This window comes from Leiobunum rupestre, chromosome 6, assembly GCF_980474605.1.
Source record: "Leiobunum rupestre chromosome 6, qqLeiRupe1.1.hap1, whole genome shotgun sequence".
NCBI lineage: Eukaryota > Metazoa > Arthropoda > Arachnida > Opiliones > Sclerosomatidae > Leiobunum > Leiobunum rupestre.
The window spans coordinates 4,450,475-4,465,882 of record NC_143389.1 but is presented as its reverse complement, the minus strand read 5'-3'; the positions used below and the strand labels follow the sequence as shown (position 1 = coordinate 4,465,882).

Genomic DNA, 15,408 nt, shown 5'->3' with positions numbered 1-15,408 from the left:
GAACTTTTAATTGCATAAAAAAGCAGCGTCAAAATGATAGGATGAAGGTATTTTCCTGTTAAAAGACGCAAATCCCATCCCGCGAAAATAAATGAGTAGCCAACGGCACGCGGTGTTCCCAGGTGGTCTCCCTCCCAAGTACTGACCGCGCTCGACGCTGCTTAACTTCGGTGATCAGACGAGAACCGGTGTATTCAGCGTGATATGGCCGTTGCCGCTAGAGTGTAATTGATAGCGGTGGACAAGCCGCGACTAGCCAGGTCCTGGTAGGTTGGTGATCGCCGAGGGCCACCGGCTGCATGCGGCTCCAATAGAACGTTCTATACACTCTTTTTAGAAACGTTTACTGGGCGCCGATATTATCGTACAGACAACCAACGAGCAAGCCCTTTACCGCAGAAATTTCATCCCCCCCCCCCCCCCCAAACCAGTTTTTTCATCACCCTCCCCGTAGACTGTAAGGTGATGGCGGTCGATTGGGAAGGCGCGTTTACGAATCTATAAAATTGGTGTGGTGTGCTTTCCCCCTTTGGAGTTCGGAGGAGGTGAAGGTTTGGCCGGTTTTTCGTCTTAGAGAAATATATTTATCTGGCAAACCCGTAAGAAATTGAGAGCAGTCAATTTTTATTAGTAGCGTAGTTGCTAGCCTAGGCTTCACATATTTCCGGCTTTGCTTTCCGCGCCTTTTTTCTTATTTTAAATGATTTTTGTAATAAATGTATGATGGCAAATAAGAAAAATTCTAGAAAATACTAGTCCCAAATCCACGTGTTTAAGATGAAACTTAGATCATGAAAATATCCTTAACCCCAAACATACTTCAACACCTAGGGTGCCTCCTACAACTCCTAAAAGGTACGTCTCTAAAATATTCATATAAAGACAGGACATAAGCCGAATTCTCTTAAACCAAAGAATAACAAAAGTTGTTAGTCCTGCTGAACCAGCTCTATAGTCTGTATGAAAAGTGACCGGTTATGGTCCACTTTTATAGAACGCTCTATTCGCTTATAATAAATTTTTCCTAAATGGTCATTTAAACGCGTTTGACGTTTCACGTAGAATCTAGTACACTTAATACGTTATTTATGGTCCTATAAACCACCATTTAGATTTTTTTTCCATACGGCCCGGTAAAGTGGCCCACTCTACTGTCTCTAGCCGATGACCCCAAAAGTGCCAGTCCGGGCCTGGCGGTGTACCTCTATTTCACGGATTCAAGATATCGTCTTCTCCTTTGTTCGCGCGATGGCTACAAACGTTGTCATCTCCCACCAGGACCAACATTCGGTGACGTAATTATGAAATATTTGAAATGCTCGAATTCTCTCTTTTTACTTTGTTAAACAGTGACGGCTCCTAGCGGGTTATCGCTTCTCGGCCTTTTGGCTAAGATCAAAGTGTAGTATCTGTTCTTATCAGCTTAATATCTGATACGGGTCCCATCGGGGCCCAAGATATTAAACTTATTTTTGGACGGCGGCGGAGTGGTCGGAGCTTGCTCCACCTCCGCCACGGGTCGGCCTGGTATTGCAGTAAATCCGGGATCGGCCCACTTCTCTCTTGAAATCAAAAATCAAACGCTCTTATAATGGCGCACTGCGCAACACAGTATTTCCGGGAAATGTTATTTGGCTGTCTTTATATATATTTCTTTATTATAATATATTGCCCCTCTGACGTCATAAGTGGTAAAATCCTTATTGTCGAATAGTTAATAATGAAGAATCGGAAAGATTCCAGTTTTTGAATTTTCTTTTACCTAGTTATACACTCTTTTTCGCGGTATTTTCACGGAGGATAGGAAGGGAGGCGAAGTAGGAGGGATGAATGGCGGCAAGATTGCGGCAGCTACGCTACGTCTAGCCGCCATTTTTCCGAAATTTTCCCGCCGCTAAGCTTCTTACAAGGATGCTGCCGCGTTCATCCCTCCTACTTCGCCTCCCTTCCTATCCTCCTTGGTATTTTCCTGGGCGCGTCCATGCTTGGTTTTCCCCCTTTCAGTCCTCTCCTCCATTATGGATACCCAAGGAGTGGATGCTAGACTCCCCGTTTAGGGCAGAGGCAATGGCCGACGAGCGGGAGGCAAGTAAGAGGGGTAAAATAAAGGCGCGAAAAGAGGTTGTTCTGTGTTATTCCTGTGGTTTTATTCGTAACCCAAGGTTCGTAAATCGTGCATGTTCTAAGTGGTTGGCTGAAGGAACCGGTTTTCATAACGTAAATTCGCGGGTTTCGGTATGGTGGGTAGAGACAGCGCGCCCCTCATTTTTAGGTCATTGGGTTCCAGCCAAGATGTTCCGCGTAAAGAGAAAACACGAAATAAGCCCCTCTCCATTTTTTCTCTCTTCCCGTCTTCCGTGGACAGTGAGTCGCCGCCGGGGGCCCGCCGCCCGCGGCAGCTACATTACCAAGATATAAAGTGGCAAGGCTTATTTTTGGTAAGTACAAAATCATTTATTATATATTGCTCTATAATTAACTATATTTGGAATTAAACATTTTTGTTCTATTTATCTCAAAGTCATGATTATTCCTAACATTAATAGTATTAAACTTAATATGATATATCTTTTGTTAAAGTAGATTAGGAATTTATAATTTTAATATTTATAGAGGAGTTCGGATTTAAAATGTTATATTTTTTTAATAATGATCTCAAAGATCTGACTTTTGAAATGTTTGTTACTTTTTCTAAGTATCAATAAAACATGACATTAAATTTATATTGTGCCAAGGTTCATTTTTATATTTTACATAAACTACATCACCTAAAACAATTAATAGATAAAAGTTAGCTATATTATTTTGTTTAAAAAATATATCTCTGTCTCCGTTTTATTATTTAATTTCGTGGTTTGTTTTGATATTTTGTATTTTTGGGTTACTCCCCTAATCCATGCGGCTGTCCCATGATAAAACCTTCTATAAAACATTTTCCAAAAGTCCTTTTTTAGATTCAACTATTTAAATTACATTTAAGATTAAAATTTAGAACAAAAAATATATTTCACAATTAGAATTTGTTAATAAAATTTTAACTTTGGACTTCATTCCAAAACCAGAAAAGGCCATTTCAGAGTGGATTTTACCGCGGAAATGTTTTTGTTTAGAGATAAACGTTAGTTAGTTAGTTAGTTAGTTAGTTAGTTAGTTAGTTAATTAGTTAGTTAGTTAGTTAGTTAGTTAATTAGTTAGTTAGTTAGTTAGTTAGTTAGTTAGTTAGTTAGTTAGTTAGTTAGTAAGTAAGTAAGTAAGTAAGTAAGTAAGTAAGTAAGTAAGTTAGTACTATTTTAAGTACAAGCCTTAAGTAGAATAAAATGAAAACCAATTTTCTCGCCATTTTATTTTGTTCAATTTTGATACTAACATGTATTTTATTCACGGAAAGATGCTGCCAGTTGTTAAAAAAAGGCCAAGAGTTGACCGAAATAATATTATCGTCTGGGCGAACTTTTAATTGCATAAAAAAGCAGCGTCAAAATGATAGGATGAAGGTATTTTCCTGTTAAAAGACGCAAATCCCATCCCGCGAAAATAAATGAGTAGCCAACGGCACGCGGTGTTCCCAGGTGGTCTCCCTCCCAAGTACTGACCGCGCTCGACGCTGCTTAACTTCGGTGATCAGACGAGAACCGGTGTATTCAGCGTGATATGGCCGTTGCCGCTAGAGTGTAATTGATAGCGGTGGACAAGCCGCGACTAGCCAGGTCCTGGTAGGTTGGTGATCGCCGAGGGCCACCGGCTGCATGCGGCTCCAATAGAACGTTCTATACACTCTTTTTAGAAACGTTTACTGGGCGCCGATATTATCGTACAGACAACCAACGAGCAAGCCCTTTACCGCAGAAATTTCATCCCCCCCCCCCCCCCAAACCAGTTTTTTCATCACCCTCCCCGTAGACTGTAAGGTGATGGCGGTCGATTGGGAAGGCGCGTTTACGAATCTATAAAATTGGTGTGGTGTGCTTTCCCCCTTTGGAGTTCGGAGGAGGTGAAGGTTTGGCCGGTTTTTCGTCTTAGAGAAATATATTTATCTGGCAAACCCGTAAGAAATTGAGAGCAGTCAATTTTTATTAGTAGCGTAGTTGCTAGCCTAGGCTTCACATATTTCCGGCTTTGCTTTCCGCGCCTTTTTTCTTATTTTAAATGATTTTTGTAATAAATGTATGATGGCAAATAAGAAAAATTCTAGAAAATACTAGTCCCAAATCCACGTGTTTAAGATGAAACTTAGATCATGAAAATATCCTTAACCCCAAACATACTTCAACACCTAGGGTGCCTCCTACAACTCCTAAAAGGTACGTCTCTAAAATATTCATATAAAGACAGGACATAAGCCGAATTCTCTTAAACCAAAGAATAACAAAAGTTGTTAGTCCTGCTGAACCAGCTCTATAGTCTGTATGAAAAGTGACCGGTTATGGTCCACTTTTATAGAACGCTCTATTCGCTTATAATAAATTTTTCCTAAATGGTCATTTAAACGCGTTTGACGTTTCACGTAGAATCTAGTACACTTAATACGTTATTTATGGTCCTATAAACCACCATTTAGATTTTTTTTCCATACGGCCCGGTAAAGTGGCCCACTCTACTGTCTCTAGCCGATGACCCCAAAAGTGCCAGTCCGGGCCTGGCGGTGTACCTCTATTTCACGGATTCAAGATATCGTCTTCTCCTTTGTTCGCGCGATGGCTACAAACGTTGTCATCTCCCACCAGGACCAACATTCGGTGACGTAATTATGAAATATTTGAAATGCTCGAATTCTCTCTTTTTACTTTGTTAAACAGTGACGGCTCCTAGCGGGTTATCGCTTCTCGGCCTTTTGGCTAAGATCAAAGTGTAGTATCTGTTCTTATCAGCTTAATATCTGATACGGGTCCCATCGGGGCCCAAGATATTAAACTTATTTTTGGACGGCGGCGGAGTGGTCGGAGCTTGCTCCACCTCCGCCACGGGTCGGCCTGGTATTGCAGTAAATCCGGGATCGGCCCACTTCTCTCTTGAAATCAAAAATCAAACGCTCTTATAATGGCGCACTGCGCAACACAGTATTTCCGGGAAATGTTATTTGGCTGTCTTTATATATATTTCTTTATTATAATATATTGCCCCTCTGACGTCATAAGTGGTAAAATCCTTATTGTCGAATAGTTAATAATGAAGAATCGGAAAGATTCCAGTTTTTGAATTTTCTTTTACCTAGTTATACACTCTTTTTCGCGGTATTTTCACGGAGGATAGGAAGGGAGGCGAAGTAGGAGGGATGAATGGCGGCAAGATTGCGGCAGCTACGCTACGTCTAGCCGCCATTTTTCCGAAATTTTCCCGCCGCTAAGCTTCTTACAAGGATGCTGCCGCGTTCATCCCTCCTACTTCGCCTCCCTTCCTATCCTCCTTGGTATTTTCCTGGGCGCGTCCATGCTTGGTTTTCCCCCTTTCAGTCCTCTCCTCCATTATGGATACCCAAGGAGTGGATGCTAGACTCCCCGTTTAGGGCAGAGGCAATGGCCGACGAGCGGGAGGCAAGTAAGAGGGGTAAAATAAAGGCGCGAAAAGAGGTTGTTCTGTGTTATTCCTGTGGTTTTATTCGTAACCCAAGGTTCGTAAATCGTGCATGTTCTAAGTGGTTGGCTGAAGGAACCGGTTTTCATAACGTAAATTCGCGGGTTTCGGTATGGTGGGTAGAGACAGCGCGCCCCTCATTTTTAGGTCATTGGGTTCCAGCCAAGATGTTCCGCGTAAAGAGAAAACACGAAATAAGCCCCTCTCCATTTTTTCTCTCTTCCCGTCTTCCGTGGACAGTGAGTCGCCGCCGGGGGCCCGCCGCCCGCGGCAGCTACATTACCAAGATATAAAGTGGCAAGGCTTATTTTTGGTAAGTACAAAATCATTTATTATATATTGCTCTATAATTAACTATATTTGGAATTAAACATTTTTGTTCTATTTATCTCAAAGTCATGATTATTCCTAACATTAATAGTATTAAACTTAATATGATATATCTTTTGTTAAAGTAGATTAGGAATTTATAATTTTAATATTTATAGAGGAGTTCGGATTTAAAATGTTATATTTTTTTAATAATGATCTCAAAGATCTGACTTTTGAAATGTTTGTTACTTTTTCTAAGTATCAATAAAACATGACATTAAATTTATATTGTGCCAAGGTTCATTTTTATATTTTACATAAACTACATCACCTAAAACAATTAATAGATAAAAGTTAGCTATATTATTTTGTTTAAAAAATATATCTCTGTCTCCGTTTTATTATTTAATTTCGTGGTTTGTTTTGATATTTTGTATTTTTGGGTTACTCCCCTAATCCATGCGGCTGTCCCATGATAAAACCTTCTATAAAACATTTTCCAAAAGTCCTTTTTTAGATTCAACTATTTAAATTACATTTAAGATTAAAATTTAGAACAAAAAATATATTTCACAATTAGAATTTGTTAATAAAATTTTAACTTTGGACTTCATTCCAAAACCAGAAAAGGCCATTTCAGAGTGGATTTTACCGCGGAAATGTTTTTGTTTAGAGATAAACGTTAGTTAGTTAGTTAGTTAGTTAGTTAGTTAGTTAGTTAATTAGTTAGTTAGTTAGTTAGTTAGTTAATTAGTTAGTTAGTTAGTTAGTTAGTTAGTTAGTTAGTTAGTTAGTTAGTTAGTAAGTAAGTAAGTAAGTAAGTAAGTAAGTAAGTAAGTAAGTTAGTACTATTTTAAGTACAAGCCTTAAGTAGAATAAAATGAAAACCAATTTTCTCGCCATTTTATTTTGTTCAATTTTGATACTAACATGTATTTTATTCACGGAAAGATGCTGCCAGTTGTTAAAAAAAGGCCAAGAGTTGACCGAAATAATATTATCGTCTGGGCGAACTTTTAATTGCATAAAAAAGCAGCGTCAAAATGATAGGATGAAGGTATTTTCCTGTTAAAAGACGCAAATCCCATCCCGCGAAAATAAATGAGTAGCCAACGGCACGCGGTGTTCCCAGGTGGTCTCCCTCCCAAGTACTGACCGCGCTCGACGCTGCTTAACTTCGGTGATCAGACGAGAACCGGTGTATTCAGCGTGATATGGCCGTTGCCGCTAGAGTGTAATTGATAGCGGTGGACAAGCCGCGACTAGCCAGGTCCTGGTAGGTTGGTGATCGCCGAGGGCCACCGGCTGCATGCGGCTCCAATAGAACGTTCTATACACTCTTTTTAGAAACGTTTACTGGGCGCCGATATTATCGTACAGACAACCAACGAGCAAGCCCTTTACCGCAGAAATTTCATCCCCCCCCCCCCCCCCAAACCAGTTTTTTCATCACCCTCCCCGTAGACTGTAAGGTGATGGCGGTCGATTGGGAAGGCGCGTTTACGAATCTATAAAATTGGTGTGGTGTGCTTTCCCCCGGAGTTCGGAGGAGGTGAAGGTTTGGCCGGTTTTTCGTCTTAGAGAAATATATTTATCTGGCAAACCCGTAAGAAATTGAGAGCAGTCAATTTTTATTAGTAGCGTAGTTGCTAGCCTAGGCTTCACATATTTCCGGCTTTGCTTTCCGCGCCTTTTTTCTTATTTTAAATGATTTTTGTAATAAATGTATGATGGCAAATAAGAAAAATTCTAGAAAATACTAGTCCCAAATCCACGTGTTTAAGATGAAACTTAGATCATGAAAATATCCTTAACCCCAAACATACTTCAACACCTAGGGTGCCTCCTACAACTCCTAAAAGGTACGTCTCTAAAATATTCATATAAAGACAGGACATAAGCCGAATTCTCTTAAACCAAAGAATAACAAAAGTTGTTAGTCCTGCTGAACCAGCTCTATAGTCTGTATGAAAAGTGACCGGTTATGGTCCACTTTTATAGAACGCTCTATTCGCTTATAATAAATTTTTCCTAAATGGTCATTTAAACGCGTTTGACGTTTCACGTAGAATCTAGTACACTTAATACGTTATTTATGGTCCTATAAACCACCATTTAGATTTTTTTTCCATACGGCCCGGTAAAGTGGCCCACTCTACTGTCTCTAGCCGATGACCCCAAAAGTGCCAGTCCGGGCCTGGCGGTGTACCTCTATTTCACGGATTCAAGATATCGTCTTCTCCTTTGTTCGCGCGATGGCTACAAACGTTGTCATCTCCCACCAGGACCAACATTCGGTGACGTAATTATGAAATATTTGAAATGCTCGAATTCTCTCTTTTTACTTTGTTAAACAGTGACGGCTCCTAGCGGGTTATCGCTTCTCGGCCTTTTGGCTAAGATCAAAGTGTAGTATCTGTTCTTATCAGCTTAATATCTGATACGGGTCCCATCGGGGCCCAAGATATTAAACTTATTTTTGGACGGCGGCGGAGTGGTCGGAGCTTGCTCCACCTCCGCCACGGGTCGGCCTGGTATTGCAGTAAATCCGGGATCGGCCCACTTCTCTCTTGAAATCAAAAATCAAACGCTCTTATAATGGCGCACTGCGCAACACAGTATTTCCGGGAAATGTTATTTGGCTGTCTTTATATATATTTCTTTATTATAATATATTGCCCCTCTGACGTCATAAGTGGTAAAATCCTTATTGTCGAATAGTTAATAATGAAGAATCGGAAAGATTCCAGTTTTTGAATTTTCTTTTACCTAGTTATACACTCTTTTTCGCGGTATTTTCACGGAGGATAGGAAGGGAGGCGAAGTAGGAGGGATGAATGGCGGCAAGATTGCGGCAGCTACGCTACGTCTAGCCGCCATTTTTCCGAAATTTTCCCGCCGCTAAGCTTCTTACAAGGATGCTGCCGCGTTCATCCCTCCTACTTCGCCTCCCTTCCTATCCTCCTTGGTATTTTCCTGGGCGCGTCCATGCTTGGTTTTCCCCCTTTCAGTCCTCTCCTCCATTATGGATACCCAAGGAGTGGATGCTAGACTCCCCGTTTAGGGCAGAGGCAATGGCCGACGAGCGGGAGGCAAGTAAGAGGGGTAAAATAAAGGCGCGAAAAGAGGTTGTTCTGTGTTATTCCTGTGGTTTTATTCGTAACCCAAGGTTCGTAAATCGTGCATGTTCTAAGTGGTTGGCTGAAGGAACCGGTTTTCATAACGTAAATTCGCGGGTTTCGGTATGGTGGGTAGAGACAGCGCGCCCCTCATTTTTAGGTCATTGGGTTCCAGCCAAGATGTTCCGCGTAAAGAGAAAACACGAAATAAGCCCCTCTCCATTTTTTCTCTCTTCCCGTCTTCCGTGGACAGTGAGTCGCCGCCGGGGGCCCGCCGCCCGCGGCAGCTACATTACCAAGATATAAAGTGGCAAGGCTTATTTTTGGTAAGTACAAAATCATTTATTATATATTGCTCTATAATTAACTATATTTGGAATTAAACATTTTTGTTCTATTTATCTCAAAGTCATGATTATTCCTAACATTAATAGTATTAAACTTAATATGATATATCTTTTGTTAAAGTAGATTAGGAATTTATAATTTTAATATTTATAGAGGAGTTCGGATTTAAAATGTTATATTTTTTTAATAATGATCTCAAAGATCTGACTTTTGAAATGTTTGTTACTTTTTCTAAGTATCAATAAAACATGACATTAAATTTATATTGTGCCAAGGTTCATTTTTATATTTTACATAAACTACATCACCTAAAACAATTAATAGATAAAAGTTAGCTATATTATTTTGTTTAAAAAATATATCTCTGTCTCCGTTTTATTATTTAATTTCGTGGTTTGTTTTGATATTTTGTATTTTTGGGTTACTCCCCTAATCCATGCGGCTGTCCCATGATAAAACCTTCTATAAAACATTTTCCAAAAGTCCTTTTTTAGATTCAACTATTTAAATTACATTTAAGATTAAAATTTAGAACAAAAAATATATTTCACAATTAGAATTTGTTAATAAAATTTTAACTTTGGACTTCATTCCAAAACCAGAAAAGGCCATTTCAGAGTGGATTTTACCGCGGAAATGTTTTTGTTTAGAGATAAACGTTAGTTAGTTAGTTAGTTAGTTAGTTAGTTAGTTAATTAGTTAGTTAGTTAGTTAGTTAGTTAATTAGTTAGTTAGTTAGTTAGTTAGTTAGTTAGTTAGTTAGTTAGTTAGTTAGTAAGTAAGTAAGTAAGTAAGTAAGTAAGTAAGTAAGTAAGTTAGTACTATTTTAAGTACAAGCCTTAAGTAGAATAAAATGAAAACCAATTTTCTCGCCATTTTATTTTGTTCAATTTTGATACTAACATGTATTTTATTCACGGAAAGATGCTGCCAGTTGTTAAAAAAAGGCCAAGAGTTGACCGAAATAATATTATCGTCTGGGCGAACTTTTAATTGCATAAAAAAGCAGCGTCAAAATGATAGGATGAAGGTATTTTCCTGTTAAAAGACGCAAATCCCATCCCGCGAAAATAAATGAGTAGCCAACGGCACGCGGTGTTCCCAGGTGGTCTCCCTCCCAAGTACTGACCGCGCTCGACGCTGCTTAACTTCGGTGATCAGACGAGAACCGGTGTATTCAGCGTGATATGGCCGTTGCCGCTAGAGTGTAATTGATAGCGGTGGACAAGCCGCGACTAGCCAGGTCCTGGTAGGTTGGTGATCGCCGAGGGCCACCGGCTGCATGCGGCTCCAATAGAACGTTCTATACACTCTTTTTAGAAACGTTTACTGGGCGCCGATATTATCGTACAGACAACCAACGAGCAAGCCCTTTACCGCAGAAATTTCATCCCCCCCCCCCCCCCAAACCAGTTTTTTCATCACCCTCCCCGTAGACTGTAAGGTGATGGCGGTCGATTGGGAAGGCGCGTTTACGAATCTATAAAATTGGTGTGGTGTGCTTTCCCCCTTTGGAGTTCGGAGGAGGTGAAGGTTTGGCCGGTTTTTCGTCTTAGAGAAATATATTTATCTGGCAAACCCGTAAGAAATTGAGAGCAGTCAATTTTTATTAGTAGCGTAGTTGCTAGCCTAGGCTTCACATATTTCCGGCTTTGCTTTCCGCGCCTTTTTTCTTATTTTAAATGATTTTTGTAATAAATGTATGATGGCAAATAAGAAAAATTCTAGAAAATACTAGTCCCAAATCCACGTGTTTAAGATGAAACTTAGATCATGAAAATATCCTTAACCCCAAACATACTTCAACACCTAGGGTGCCTCCTACAACTCCTAAAAGGTACGTCTCTAAAATATTCATATAAAGACAGGACATAAGCCGAATTCTCTTAAACCAAAGAATAACAAAAGTTGTTAGTCCTGCTGAACCAGCTCTATAGTCTGTATGAAAAGTGACCGGTTATGGTCCACTTTTATAGAACGCTCTATTCGCTTATAATAAATTTTTCCTAAATGGTCATTTAAACGCGTTTGACGTTTCACGTAGAATCTAGTACACTTAATACGTTATTTATGGTCCTATAAACCACCATTTAGATTTTTTTTCCATACGGCCCGGTAAAGTGGCCCACTCTACTGTCTCTAGCCGATGACCCCAAAAGTGCCAGTCCGGGCCTGGCGGTGTACCTCTATTTCACGGATTCAAGATATCGTCTTCTCCTTTGTTCGCGCGATGGCTACAAACGTTGTCATCTCCCACCAGGACCAACATTCGGTGACGTAATTATGAAATATTTGAAATGCTCGAATTCTCTCTTTTTACTTTGTTAAACAGTGACGGCTCCTAGCGGGTTATCGCTTCTCGGCCTTTTGGCTAAGATCAAAGTGTAGTATCTGTTCTTATCAGCTTAATATCTGATACGGGTCCCATCGGGGCCCAAGATATTAAACTTATTTTTGGACGGCGGCGGAGTGGTCGGAGCTTGCTCCACCTCCGCCACGGGTCGGCCTGGTATTGCAGTAAATCCGGGATCGGCCCACTTCTCTCTTGAAATCAAAAATCAAACGCTCTTATAATGGCGCACTGCGCAACACAGTATTTCCGGGAAATGTTATTTGGCTGTCTTTATATATATTTCTTTATTATAATATATTGCCCCTCTGACGTCATAAGTGGTAAAATCCTTATTGTCGAATAGTTAATAATGAAGAATCGGAAAGATTCCAGTTTTTGAATTTTCTTTTACCTAGTTATACACTCTTTTTCGCGGTATTTTCACGGAGGATAGGAAGGGAGGCGAAGTAGGAGGGATGAATGGCGGCAAGATTGCGGCAGCTACGCTACGTCTAGCCGCCATTTTTCCGAAATTTTCCCGCCGCTAAGCTTCTTACAAGGATGCTGCCGCGTTCATCCCTCCTACTTCGCCTCCCTTCCTATCCTCCTTGGTATTTTCCTGGGCGCGTCCATGCTTGGTTTTCCCCCTTTCAGTCCTCTCCTCCATTATGGATACCCAAGGAGTGGATGCTAGACTCCCCGTTTAGGGCAGAGGCAATGGCCGACGAGCGGGAGGCAAGTAAGAGGGGTAAAATAAAGGCGCGAAAAGAGGTTGTTCTGTGTTATTCCTGTGGTTTTATTCGTAACCCAAGGTTCGTAAATCGTGCATGTTCTAAGTGGTTGGCTGAAGGAACCGGTTTTCATAACGTAAATTCGCGGGTTTCGGTATGGTGGGTAGAGACAGCGCGCCCCTCATTTTTAGGTCATTGGGTTCCAGCCAAGATGTTCCGCGTAAAGAGAAAACACGAAATAAGCCCCTCTCCATTTTTTCTCTCTTCCCGTCTTCCGTGGACAGTGAGTCGCCGCCGGGGGCCCGCCGCCCGCGGCAGCTACATTACCAAGATATAAAGTGGCAAGGCTTATTTTTGGTAAGTACAAAATCATTTATTATATATTGCTCTATAATTAACTATATTTGGAATTAAACATTTTTGTTCTATTTATCTCAAAGTCATGATTATTCCTAACATTAATAGTATTAAACTTAATATGATATATCTTTTGTTAAAGTAGATTAGGAATTTATAATTTTAATATTTATAGAGGAGTTCGGATTTAAAATGTTATATTTTTTTAATAATGATCTCAAAGATCTGACTTTTGAAATGTTTGTTACTTTTTCTAAGTATCAATAAAACATGACATTAAATTTATATTGTGCCAAGGTTCATTTTTATATTTTACATAAACTACATCACCTAAAACAATTAATAGATAAAAGTTAGCTATATTATTTTGTTTAAAAAATATATCTCTGTCTCCGTTTTATTATTTAATTTCGTGGTTTGTTTTGATATTTTGTATTTTTGGGTTACTCCCCTAATCCATGCGGCTGTCCCATGATAAAACCTTCTATAAAACATTTTCCAAAAGTCCTTTTTTAGATTCAACTATTTAAATTACATTTAAGATTAAAATTTAGAACAAAAAATATATTTCACAATTAGAATTTGTTAATAAAATTTTAACTTTGGACTTCATTCCAAAACCAGAAAAGGCCATTTCAGAGTGGATTTTACCGCGGAAATGTTTTTGTTTAGAGATAAACGTTAGTTAGTTAGTTAGTTAGTTAGTTAGTTAGTTAATTAGTTAGTTAGTTAGTTAGTTAGTTAATTAGTTAGTTAGTTAGTTAGTTAGTTAGTTAGTTAGTTAGTTAGTTAGTTAGTAAGTAAGTAAGTAAGTAAGTAAGTAAGTAAGTAAGTAAGTTAGTACTATTTTAAGTACAAGCCTTAAGTAGAATAAAATGAAAACCAATTTTCTCGCCATTTTATTTTGTTCAATTTTGATACTAACATGTATTTTATTCACGGAAAGATGCTGCCAGTTGTTAAAAAAAGGCCAAGAGTTGACCGAAATAATATTATCGTCTGGGCGAACTTTTAATTGCATAAAAAAGCAGCGTCAAAATGATAGGATGAAGGTATTTTCCTGTTAAAAGACGCAAATCCCATCCCGCGAAAATAAATGAGTAGCCAACGGCACGCGGTGTTCCCAGGTGGTCTCCCTCCCAAGTACTGACCGCGCTCGACGCTGCTTAACTTCGGTGATCAGACGAGAACCGGTGTATTCAGCGTGATATGGCCGTTGCCGCTAGAGTGTAATTGATAGCGGTGGACAAGCCGCGACTAGCCAGGTCCTGGTAGGTTGGTGATCGCCGAGGGCCACCGGCTGCATGCGGCTCCAATAGAACGTTCTATACACTCTTTTTAGAAACGTTTACTGGGCGCCGATATTATCGTACAGACAACCAACGAGCAAGCCCTTTACCGCAGAAATTTCATCCCCCCCCCCCCCCAAACCAGTTTTTTCATCACCCTCCCCGTAGACTGTAAGGTGATGGCGGTCGATTGGGAAGGCGCGTTTACGAATCTATAAAATTGGTGTGGTGTGCTTTCCCCCTTTGGAGTTCGGAGGAGGTGAAGGTTTGGCCGGTTTTTCGTCTTAGAGAAATATATTTATCTGGCAAACCCGTAAGAAATTGAGAGCAGTCAATTTTTATTAGTAGCGTAGTTGCTAGCCTAGGCTTCACATATTTCCGGCTTTGCTTTCCGCGCCTTTTTTCTTATTTTAAATGATTTTTGTAATAAATGTATGATGGCAAATAAGAAAAATTCTAGAAAATACTAGTCCCAAATCCACGTGTTTAAGATGAAACTTAGATCATGAAAATATCCTTAACCCCAAACATACTTCAACACCTAGGGTGCCTCCTACAACTCCTAAAAGGTACGTCTCTAAAATATTCATATAAAGACAGGACATAAGCCGAATTCTCTTAAACCAAAGAATAACAAAAGTTGTTAGTCCTGCTGAACCAGCTCTATAGTCTGTATGAAAAGTGACCGGTTATGGTCCACTTTTATAGAACGCTCTATTCGCTTATAATAAATTTTTCCTAAATGGTCATTTAAACGCGTTTGACGTTTCACGTAGAATCTAGTACACTTAATACGTTATTTATGGTCCTATAAACCACCATTTAGATTTTTTTTCCATACGGCCCGGTAAAGTGGCCCACTCTACTGTCTCTAGCCGATGACCCCAAAAGTGCCAGTCCGGGCCTGGCGGTGTACCTCTATTTCACGGATTCAAGATATCGTCTTCTCCTTTGTTCGCGCGATGGCTACAAACGTTGTCATCTCCCACCAGGACCAACATTCGGTGACGTAATTATGAAATATTTGAAATGCTCGAATTCTCTCTTTTTACTTTGTTAAACAGTGACGGCTCCTAGCGGGTTATCGCTTCTCGGCCTTTTGGCTAAGATCAAAGTGTAGTATCTGTTTATTATTTAAATTTGTGCTCACCGCGATCTTGGTCAGGAGACGAGAAGTGTTTGTTGGCGGCCTTTCCTCTGGTTGCCCGGCTACCTGCCTGCCTGCCCTGGGGGCGTTCCACCACGTTCCTGTTGCGTTCCGTTACGTTCCTGCTGCGTTCGCTTGGCCATCACCAGCGAAGTTCAAAGTTCCTCCGTTCCTGGGCGAGGGCCCACCTCGACGATGGCGT

The 15,408-nt window shown here is 40.1% G+C and overlaps 9 non-coding genes and 1 pseudogene across 9 annotated transcripts; 5 read left to right on the top strand and 5 right to left on the bottom strand.

Moving 5' to 3' along the window:
• Nucleotides 1-97: 97 nt before the first annotated feature.
• LOC149938730 (5S ribosomal RNA) lies at nt 98-216 on the bottom strand. The gene has a single exon (XR_016482143.1). It is a non-coding gene; the product is annotated as a 5S ribosomal RNA (ribosomal RNA).
• A 1,153-nt stretch (nt 217-1,369) lies between these two features.
• LOC149938729 (U2 spliceosomal RNA) lies at nt 1,370-1,561 on the top strand. Its single transcript, XR_016481544.1, has one exon. It is a non-coding gene; the product is annotated as a U2 spliceosomal RNA (small nuclear RNA).
• Nucleotides 1,562-3,544: 1,983 nt separating this feature from the next.
• On the bottom strand, nt 3,545-3,663 carry LOC149938728 (5S ribosomal RNA). Its single transcript, XR_016482142.1, has one exon. It is a non-coding gene; the product is annotated as a 5S ribosomal RNA (ribosomal RNA).
• Nucleotides 3,664-4,815: 1,152 nt separating this feature from the next.
• On the top strand, nt 4,816-5,007 carry LOC149938727 (U2 spliceosomal RNA). The gene has a single exon (XR_016481543.1). It is a non-coding gene; the product is annotated as a U2 spliceosomal RNA (small nuclear RNA).
• A 1,983-nt stretch (nt 5,008-6,990) lies between these two features.
• LOC149938726 (5S ribosomal RNA) lies at nt 6,991-7,109 on the bottom strand. The gene has a single exon (XR_016482141.1). It is a non-coding gene; the product is annotated as a 5S ribosomal RNA (ribosomal RNA).
• Nucleotides 7,110-8,259: 1,150 nt separating this feature from the next.
• Nucleotides 8,260-8,451, top strand: LOC149938725 (U2 spliceosomal RNA). The gene has a single exon (XR_016481542.1). It is a non-coding gene; the product is annotated as a U2 spliceosomal RNA (small nuclear RNA).
• Nucleotides 8,452-10,430: 1,979 nt separating this feature from the next.
• On the bottom strand, nt 10,431-10,549 carry LOC149938724 (5S ribosomal RNA). Its single transcript, XR_016482139.1, has one exon. It is a non-coding gene; the product is annotated as a 5S ribosomal RNA (ribosomal RNA).
• Nucleotides 10,550-11,701: 1,152 nt separating this feature from the next.
• LOC149938723 (U2 spliceosomal RNA) lies at nt 11,702-11,893 on the top strand. Its single transcript, XR_016481541.1, has one exon. It is a non-coding gene; the product is annotated as a U2 spliceosomal RNA (small nuclear RNA).
• Nucleotides 11,894-13,872: 1,979 nt separating this feature from the next.
• LOC149938722 (5S ribosomal RNA) lies at nt 13,873-13,991 on the bottom strand. Its single transcript, XR_016482138.1, has one exon. It is a non-coding gene; the product is annotated as a 5S ribosomal RNA (ribosomal RNA).
• Nucleotides 13,992-15,142: 1,151 nt separating this feature from the next.
• LOC149938721 (U2 spliceosomal RNA) lies at nt 15,143-15,214 on the top strand (annotated as a pseudogene).
• Nucleotides 15,215-15,408: the final 194 nt, after the last annotated feature.